At 48.0% G+C, this 10672-nt stretch overlaps 1 long non-coding RNA gene across 1 annotated transcript in view; it reads right to left on the minus strand.

Moving 5' to 3' along the window:
* The window catches only part of LOC132475492 (uncharacterized), a 40553-nt gene that overhangs the window by 15714 nt on the left and 14167 nt on the right, over positions 1-10672 (minus strand). The window lies entirely within an intron of this gene.

Below are 10672 nucleotides of genomic sequence, written 5' to 3' on the forward strand. Positions count from 1 at the left end.
TAACCCCTTTTTAGCCAATCGCTTCTTCGCTGCAACAAGTCGTGTTCTACACACTGGCTCTGCCGAATATATGGATAAATAAATACACAAAATGTACAAAAAGCATGGAAGGTAGTGAAGGCATCAGGGCAGAGATGTAGCCACGGCATTTTACTAAAGATAAAAAGCCTAAAACGTACTGTATGAGAAAAACAGTGGCCCAAGTCTCCCTATCCCCATCTCATCTGCATATTTACTATAACACAGCCTACACTGTAATCAACACAACCATTAAAGAGTTTCATCCTTTTTAGGCGATGTTAATGTACGCGTAGCTCTCCGGGCTGATGTTAATTTGCTCCGTGTTAGGGCGGCGGTTCAGCGACCGGTCAGCCTTCTCTTGATACTATATTCTCGCTTGCTTCAGTAAAGGTTCCGCCGTCACATTGCATTTGGGTCGAGGAGCCCGTGAACTGTGAATGCACTGCGCTCAGGGACCGGGGCAGGCGCTGACGCTCACCAACGCTACGCTGAGTCCTCTGCCCCCCCCCCCCCCCCCCCCTCTCCTCACCAACCCTCTCCTCCACCACCAGCAACCCACAACACAGCCCGCACCCCCCCTCTGTAGTCCAGCTATCTGACCATGAGATAAAGTGTGCATCGACTGGACCGCCACGGGGGAGAGGAAGGGGCGTTAACGTTGCAACGCTTTCATTGTTTTAACGGTGATCTGCGATACAAAACAGTTTATTCCTATAATAGCTGGAACATACCGACTATCATAACACACAGAAATTCCTGATTAATACTTTTTTTTTTTTTTTCTCATAAATGAACTGATTCAGAGCACTGATAATATAGACGATGGTAAAAACAATAGGAGATACCTGCTGTGTGACTTGTCCCGCCAGCGGGGCTCTGCCCCCCCGTCCGGTCTGCAGCGGTGCCCGTCCCAGCTTCTGCTCTCGTGCGAGGTTGTGTTCGTTTGGCTCGCCTGCGATTCGCCGTGCGTGCGCTCATGAATAATGGTGAGATCTTAAAACGAGCAAGCTAATTGCGACCCCTTTTTTGATTTGCTTCCCCCCCCCAAGTGCATGTGATTAAACATTCAACAACTTAATTAATTCCGCTGTGATTGGGACAAATGTGTGTGTGTGTTATTGGGCGATGCCACGCATTAACCCCCTGATTTGTTTTGACATAACCCTGTGTCTTTCGATGAGTGAATTTGAATAGAAGGTCACCATTTCATGGTAGTAGAAAAAAATTAAATATCCTACTGAACACAATCTCTTCTATAATGGAACATTTCTTTCACCGAATGTGAACTCGTGATTTATTTTCTGGAAGCTTAGAGGTATGTTATGTAATCTGCTCACACAACTATCTAACACCCTACATGGATTTCTATAAGGACAACCAAATCCGACTTTGTGTGCGTGTGTGTTCTTGTATCATATTTGTGTGTATCTTTATCACCATTATCCGAAACCATACTCCCAACAACTTGTTTTCCCAAAGCCACGAGCTCTCCCTGGTGAACCGGAGGTGGACACGTGCTACGGCTGAACCCAAACACGCTTAGGGTCAGATGTAGTTCACCGGTGAGTTACGCCATCAAAGCCCCCGCGTTGAACTCCCGCAGACGTTAGCGTTGGAATGGAGCCCGCGTCGCACTCTTACGCAACGCGCTGGATACTGACACGACCAGACACTGTTTCCATGTGCCTTTTCTGCACTGATGCCTTACCTCATTTGGATCCCTCATTTAACAATGTGTACCGTGCCCTCGCGAAGCGAAGCCGCGCTTCCACAGCGTTTGGTTGGCGTTAACTAATCGGGTGCATGGAGAAACGTCTGTCCTTGTCAAACATCGTGGATCGTCTGTAGCTGTAGCTTAACCTCGACGTGCTTCGGGGGGGCCGTCTGAAGCCGCGGTCGGCTTCAGACTGAACGCCTTAACCGGCTTGCACTCGTTGGAGGCGCCTTTAAGGTGACATGTTATACCACCAGGTGTGAGTGTGATTAGCCGTTACAAGCCGTTTAGGAAATCGGCCTCTTCTGACATCAGTGGGCGTGTCCACCTAGATGTGTGCCGGATAGATCAGTCCTCTCAGTGGACTGGAGCAAACGTTGCTCATCTTTCCACACATCTAGGTGGACACGGCCACTTGTGATGATAGGAGAGGCAGATTTTCAAAAACGGCTCGTAACCGTGAATCGCACTCACACCTGGGGGTATAGAGCATGCCGCCCTTTTTAAAAGGTGCGCTGTGACGTGTTGGGACACCAGCGTTAACGGGGCCAGGTGTGTGAGGGGCTAGGCGGGAGATGATGATCACACAGAGTCCCCGGGGCGCTCCGGGGTGGCGACGGCGCCGGCGCCCGTTTTTTCCCGCCCCGCGGCCCGTCATAACACTTCAGAATGTGGCAGCGGCGGGAACGGGTCCTCGGCTTCTCCACGTTGCCATGGCGATAGCGGCAGATCTTGCCGGTTGCTCGCAGCGGCAGCGGTCGTGAACTGTTGACCTTGGTAGCCTTTTTTTTGTATTCAGAAACACAATAGCGTCCATGGCCTCTGTTGTGAGCATAGGTGGCCTTTTTGGCTCCCTTGCAGAGCCCACAGCTTGGCTCACCATATGCCACTGTATGCATGTTTTATGAGCTCTGCATGTAGTCCATATAGCCTGAGTATTTAGACTAGTATGACTTATTTTGCAGTCATCCTGTATGAGGGGCTTTAGAGTAGCGTAGCGTTCATGTTTAGTTTTCTTATATGGGTTAAGTAGGTTAACCAATAGGTTAAGACACACGTCAATCAAACTTCCCGCGTTGAAGGGGTAGGGCCCGGTAACGAGGGGTGACTCAGACCTGGTTTGAGGGGGAATGAGGCGCGAGCTCCTTACGCGGTTAGGCCCGGCGGGGGGGGCCGTGGCTGATGTCTAACGGGAGTCCTCTTCCCCTCTCCCTCCACGGAAACCAGGGATACGCCTTCTGCAAGGTCACCTCCAGCGTGGCCGTCAGCAGCCCTCTCCTGCCCGTCTCTCTACACACGACGGGGGACAGATTTCAAAGCCTTCCTCCCTTCCTGCATTCCTTCTTTTCTTCCTTCCTTCCTTCCAATCGTCCTGCATTCCTTCCTTCCTTCCTTCCTTCCTTCCTTCCTTCCTTCCTTCCTTCCTTCCTTCCTTCCTTCCTTCCTTCCTTCCTTCCTTCCTTCCTTCCTTCCAATCATCCTTCCTTCCTTCCTTCCTTCCTTCCTTCCTTCCTTCCTTCCTTCCTTCCTTCCAATCATCCTTCCTTCCTTCCTTCCTTCCAATCATCCTTCCTTCCTTCCTTCCTTCCTTCCAATTATCCTTCCTTCCTTCCTTCCTTCCAATCATCCTACATTCCTTCCTATCCACCTGACAAACCATGCATTCCATGTCACATGACCATAGAAGGACACGTTACGGCAACACCATCAGCTCTATCATGGCCCCTTCACTGAGCAAATTCGATTTTTAATGCCCACAAGCCCCTCCCCCATGCTCCTCCCCCACCTAAACCCTCCCACCGTAAGCTGCGCTCCAATCAAGCTCCTCCCCAGTCAAACCCCGCCAAGCCACACCCCTCCCCGCACAAGCTCCTCCCTGCCACAGCTATCCCTAAGCCAGAAGCTCCGCCCAACACAAGCTCCCTCCCAGGTCTGAGGGCCCTCGGGCCCGCCCCTTTATCTCAGGGAAGTGAACCCAAAATGATCGTCAACATGGTAATCTATATATGCCATGTTGTCACTGTTAGAATTAGACCGTCATTTGGAGGAAACACAGTTAAATCTGTTTCTTACCAACCGGTCTGAACTTAAGCTTTGAATTCCGCAAATGTAGCTTTTGTGTTAATTTCTTTCATGTCCCCTTTTTAAAGGTCATCCAAATCCAAGGCTTGTTTTGCTCCGTAAGAGCTTTTTATACACGTTTCTCTTCAGCGTCCCTGCTGCGTTTTCTATGTCCCAGATGCTCGTCATAGTGGACCAACAGAAACAAAATGCTCATACGTACGCACACACGCACACACAAATCACACACACTACCACACACACACACACACACACACACACACACACACACACACACACACACACACACACACACACACACACACACACACACACACACACACACACACACACACACTACCACACACACACACACACACACACACACACACACACACACACACACACACACACACACACACACACACACACGAGACACCTCCCCTGTCCTGCTTCCCGGGATGTGATGAAGGCTCGCCGTTGATCCCACCACAGAGACTTCATTATGCATCAACAATGAATCTTTCATCTCTCCACCACCACCAACACCCCCTCCTACATATTTTCCATACCCCCATCAAACTTTCATGAGGGGCGTAATCGAGATAAAAATCAGGGGCGAGGTTACCTGTGATAATGCCCGGGGGGGGGGGGAAGGGCGAGGTGCGTTATCAAGGTGCCAGACGGCTGTCAGAATTAGCCTCTTCCTCCACCTCTAAAGGTGTCAGGCCGCCGAGGTGAAGAGGAGGTGGTGCACACTAGAATATTCTAAAGGTGTGTGTGTGTGTGTGTGTGTGCCTGTGCGTGTGTGTGAGAAATACCTTGGTGTGATTGCATCCACTTCATGAATTTGTGTGTGGTGTCGGCATGTTTATGTATACATTGGTGCATCTGTATAATAAGTGTGTGTGTGTGTGTGTGTGTGTGTGTGTGTGTGTGTGTGTGTGTGTGTGTGTGTGTGTGTGTGTGTGTGCATGAAAATCTGAGGCAATTTGTTCTGGGTTGTGTGCAGCTGTCATATTTCTATTCTCTGTGACTCTCAACCCGGGTGGACATGTTATTTAAGGGTAGATTAGTGTGTGTGTGTGTGTGTGTGTGGGTGTGTGTGTGTTTTTGCTTGTGTACGTGTGTGTGTGTGCGTGTTTGCATGTGTATGTGTGTGTGTGTGTGTGTGTGTGTCAGAGAGAGGGAATGCAACAGACCTGAATGAGATAAAAAAAGAAGGCAAAGGCAAAAAAAATAACATTCTCCTGAGGCGGCCATCTGGTCATACAATGTGTGTGTTACGCACGCACACACAGTGTGTACACGCCAATGAGGTCACGCAGTGTGCTCTCTCCACAAGCCGAGTGCAACCCACAGTGCTCCGGCCCTGCCTGACCTTTTGAGCCCATGCGCTTTAGACCTTGTGACACGTGGGAGATGATAACTATGATCATGATAATGACGAAGATGAGAACGAGATCATGATAATGATGAAGATGAGAATTGTGATCGTAATGATGAAGAGGAGAACTGTGATCATCATAATGATGATGAGGATCACGCCAACGCTGAAGGAGAAGTTTAATCTCTATTATGAGAACTATGATAATGATGAATACGGGGACTTGTTTCCACATTATCCGCTCATTACTCAGGGTGGGGTCAGCCCTCAGACCGTCAAAAGGACGGCTGTAGTGTCCCTGCTAGCGATGGTGGAGGAAATGAGATAAGACAAAATACTTTTTGGCAAAGAGGACATTGTGGAGAGCGAAGACCTACACACACACTTACTAATAGAGTCAAACACAGTGACAGACAATTGCTAACACATGCACGCACACACACACACACACACACACACACACACACACACACACACACACACACGCACACGCACACACTGACCCATCATCATGGAAGTCTCTCTGGCAGAGACGAGTCATCTTGTAGGACCGTCCCCTTCCCCCCCCCAGCCTGACTGAAACACTCACCCAGTCCACATTACCGCCTTCAAGCTCCAGCTCTCCCCATACATTTATGTCCCTATATAACTTGACTCTATGTTGAACTCGCCACTGCCACCACACAGAGAGAGAAACCTTGTTGATTTAGGTCCCTGCTATAGCAGCTCCAGCTTTATACAATAGTATTCCCTACGTAGGTAGTGGCCAGTGAATGGCCTTCAGAAATTCAGTGCCCGGTCGGACTCTGTCTTTCCGTGCATCTGACTCAGGCTTATACTTCAGTGTCAGGTCGGAGTGCCCATGGGGGCGGCTGCTCAGAATCTCCTTCATGTAAACGGGGGATAAGCTGATGCTGATAGTGTCCTCAGACATCTGGTTGGCTACACATGGAAGACAGAAGAATATATATTAAACATTCAACAGAGGCAATACTTAACTATAAGTAGTGCTAAGAATTGACCGGAGATCATTGATCAGCCCCATTATCCCCTTCTCTCTTCCGCCACCTATTGGCCATTCAGAGAAACTGCACACACTAACCTCCAGTTAAACCCACCATTTGGATGAAGAAAGATTTACATCTTTGATAAATAAAAGCAAGTTGACCAATTATTGGTGTGTGTGTGTGTGTGTGTGTGTGTGTGTGTGTGTGTGTGTGTGTGTGTGTGTGTGTGTGTGTGTGTGTGTGTGTGTGTGTGTGTGTGTGTGTGTGTGTGTGTGTGTGTGTGTGTGTTGGTCCATGTACCATTTAGTGTACTGTGCGTGACGATTTACAAACATTTAGATTTTGATTGAAAACGCCCACCACCACCTGGCCAATCACTGTGGCAGCTGTCTACCTTTCGGCCAATGGAAGTGCAGAGGAACCCTCATGGGCATCTCATTAGCTATATTCCAGGACCTGGCGCCGGCCCACTGCAGGCAGCCAACCGGAAAGAACACTCACTGGAGGCGGGAGGATGACATCATCAGTATCATCTATCTGAATCAACCCCCTCCATCTTCTCTCACTATCGCTCCCCCATCTCTCCATCTGTCTCTACCTTTTCCTCATTCTCTACCCATCTCTCCATCTATCGCTCCCTGTTTCTCTCCATCTCTCCCTCTTTTTCTCCATCTTTCTCTCCATCTCTCTCACTATCTCTCCCCATCTCACCATCAATCTCCCTCTTTCCCTCCATCTCTCTCTCCCTCCTTCTCTCCATCTATCTCTCGCTCTTTCTCTCCGTCTTTCTCTCCATCTTTCTCTCCCTTTTTCTCTCCATCTATCTCTCTCTCTTTCTCTCTCTCTCTCTCTCTCTCTCTCCCTCTCCCTCTCCCTCTCCCTCTCCCCCTCTCCCTCTCCCTCTCCCTCTCCCTCTCCCTCTCTCTCTCTCTCTCTCTCTCTCTCTCTCCACTGTCCATCCCTCTCGCTCTCGCTCTTGCTGTCAATCTCTGGCTTTCGGTCTCCACCAATAATGAAAGCCAGGTGGGTGATGAGGTGGTGATGAAGAATTACATATTTTCCTCAAAATATTTGATTTAGATAATAGATTTTTTGATTTTAGAGCATGATCATGAGAAGATACTGGCAGCAAAACTACCAAGCATACATTCAAGGAGACAATGGATGTACATGAATCTTGGCGTGACAATCGTTGAGAGCTCGGGATTGGCCATGGCCCGAAGTCAGCAGGCTAATCCAATCCAAGATAAATTGCCATACACTATTGGTGAATTGGACTAGATGTCTACAAGGCAGCAAGCAAGGCTGCAAGACGGTTAAAGGAAGCCACATATCAAAGAAGTCTGTAGATTGGCATGGCCTTAGTATCAGACGTCATGGCTACAGTGTCGGTCCAAATACAAACTCTGAACACCTTTCAATAAGAGGGAGGAATGGACCTTGGTCCAAGGAGAATGTATACCAATTCCTTTTTGATAGATTGATATAAGCAAGGTTTATATAAGTTGTATATAATTGTATATTATAGCTACGATTTAAAACGTCAACGACAGGTGGGATCAAGACAGGAGAACGGGGAGAAGGGCAGATGTATTACAGTACACTATTTAGGTCAACTATTTAGGTCAGTAAAGTATGTTTAGGGATAGGGAAGGATAGGAGGAATTGGGACTCATTTTTTGCCAAAAAATCCATCCCTGTGTTGGTCATGCAAACAACCGACACCTGTAAGACCCCGTGAAAACTCATTTGTATGAAGACCCTGTATGCACCGAACATCTGTATCGGCTCAATTTGACAACGATCGCCGCTATGCATCATGGGATATCGCACGTCAATAAGTCACACCCGGCCGGCCAACTCCTCTTCACCTCGTTGACGGCCCGATTATTGCACCACAGAGGGCCCAAGCGAGCCAAACCGCAAAAGCCTGCGTTATTTAATCAAATCGGGCGGATAAACATGGCAGGAACCTTTTTGGGGGGATAGGCTAGGAGGGGGCCGGGGGGCCGGGGGGGATGGACCACCACCCAACGTCCTGCCGCCCCCCCCCCCCCCCCCCCGCACCCAGCCCCCTCCTAAGTGGTCTGTCACTTCTTATAGAGATCCTCACACCCCTAAGAGACACTAGCACTGACCTTTTGGGGGGGGGGGATGCACCGCCTGTCCCGAAGCGTGAGGCGTTCACCTTGGTCTGCCGCCGCCACCGCCGCTTCTCCACCCCGCCAGCGTTGGCCTCCACACGTCGTCACGCACTTCCGATCGGCCCCACATTAATGCTAAGTGTCGGCGCCGGGGTCGGTGTTTGTTTTGTGTCACCCTTTCACGCCGAGACTCGTCAAGGAGACCCTGAAAAGGGCGAGGAAAAACGCAGGCCTGGGAAAAAAAAACCGCCAAGTAGCGGAGGAAATAAAAGGACAAAAACACACAACGGCCCCTGCGACAGTGAATCCAATCATAACAAGAAGGAGCCGTTGATGGCGGACAATCGACGGGTAAACGCGGCATCTGTCACACAAAAAGAATCCTCCTACTTTGGACAAATAGTCTAAGCTGAATGGTGGTGTGTAGTGAAAGAATATTCTCTTTTTGTATGTGTTTTGTATGAATAAGAAAAGCAGCATTTTAACAATGCCGAAGGCAAAGAGGTCAAATAGTTTAAATGATTAGAAACATCAGCGCTGGTGCAATAGGCCTACTTGAGTTGAGCGGCCATTTTCCTCAGTGGGAACCAAAACATACTTTTGAGATTTTCTGGAAAGAAGTTCTCCAAATTGCCCTCCGCCCACTTTCCGAAATGTGACTAATCATAAGCTAACTCGAGGGGCTAACGGCAAGGCTGTTGGACTGCTAATTATGGGATGTCAGGAATAAGCCTGCAGTAATAAAAAACACTCAAATACTAAGTATGTGTTAAGGCTGAATGTATTTTCTTTCCTGGGTCAAGTACCCGCAAATAAAATAAAACATTGTTCCATTATTCAAATGTGAGTGCACAGGCCTTAATAGAAATCTGCCAGACCATTAAGCTGGATTGGGCGCTGCATGGTAATTGCGTATCTGTCATCTGCGGCTGTGATTGAATGGGATGTTTCCTGTGTGTTTTGATAGTCAAAAGAGCCTTATCCTAGAAATAGGTTTGAAATGAAGGTGAATTAGTCTTAGTGGGTTGGTTTACAACTTAATTCCAACTGTTGCTCCGTAAAAAAATGCCGTCTTTTCATTCGTTAATCATTTCATAGTTCTTTCATTTGTGGCTCTGTCTTGGATTGGTGATGAATTCGTTGTTTTGTCTTGTGTGTTTTTTTGTTCATTCAGTCAGTCACAAAGAAAGTTTCAACCCTTGTTGAGGTTGAGGTATTTCACTACAAAGACCTTGAACAGATAGAATAGGCCAACCAGCTCTATGAGCGTATTTCTAACAGTCCCGTCCTTAAAATGACGCTGCCCAAATCCAAAATGGATACTACCCCTAGTTTGTGAAAATACACAAAAATCCCAATTTCTTGCCTGCTTCAAGTCATCCCCTTGTCATGCATCACAAAGACATCAAAATACGGAGGAACAGAAATCAGGCAGTAACATGCAACAAAAACCTCTGTTGTCCCCTCCGTTATACTGGCTGGGCCCTAGTAGCACCACTGACCCCAGGTATAGGGCCTGGGTAGGGAGGCTAACGGGATCCCCCGGTGCGCAGAACCTGCTTTGAGGTCTATCTGCATTTATGTGTGGTTAGGCTTTTAAAATACAGTCATGTAATGTTGGCGATTACCATACCCAATAATAAATGATCCTATTTATGTTGTTCACCGCCTTACTTTGAACATGAGAAGAATGCATGCCACCTGTGTAGGCCTACCGGTCCATGTTCACATCCTAACAATTTGGAGGTAATCGTTCAGTATCTCTTGAAAGGAATATCTTTTACAACTGTAAACAAGAGCAACTAGGATGCATGATCTGGCAGTGCATATAAAGCTGCAGATAATAATCGTTTGTCTTTGTGAGTAAAGTCCTCTAAGTACACAACTCAAGATAATATCTGTGGTGGACTTTTTATTGTGAGAGGGAATCGATTTAAAACGCAACTTAAGGCCCACCATCATCGCCGTCCTTTGTGGCTTGACAACCTTATTTGTTGCCATCAAATATTGTGAAAAATCACTGCCGCCCTCCTGCAGAGATGATAAATGCAGACACTTTCTTTGCCAAATCCGTCGCTTTGAATGGTGGCCTAGTTTCCACAGACGTTTTTTTTTTTTTTTAACAACAGCTACCCGAAACGGTCTGCAGTCATGTCAGATATGGAGCACAATAGTCCCAGCTCTGTAATTACTATCTGCCGATTGGCTCGTTCGCTGAGTAGTAGTTGCCATGCAATGGGCCTGCTGATTGGTCGACTGTCAGCAATTTCCATTTGAGGAAGACACAGTGTCCCTCATCAAGAATCATAATTAACTTGTTGAAGCGGGTCCCTCTCAG

Source organism: Gadus macrocephalus, chromosome 17 (assembly GCF_031168955.1).
Source record: "Gadus macrocephalus chromosome 17, ASM3116895v1".
NCBI classification, from domain to species: domain Eukaryota; kingdom Metazoa; phylum Chordata; class Actinopteri; order Gadiformes; family Gadidae; genus Gadus; species Gadus macrocephalus.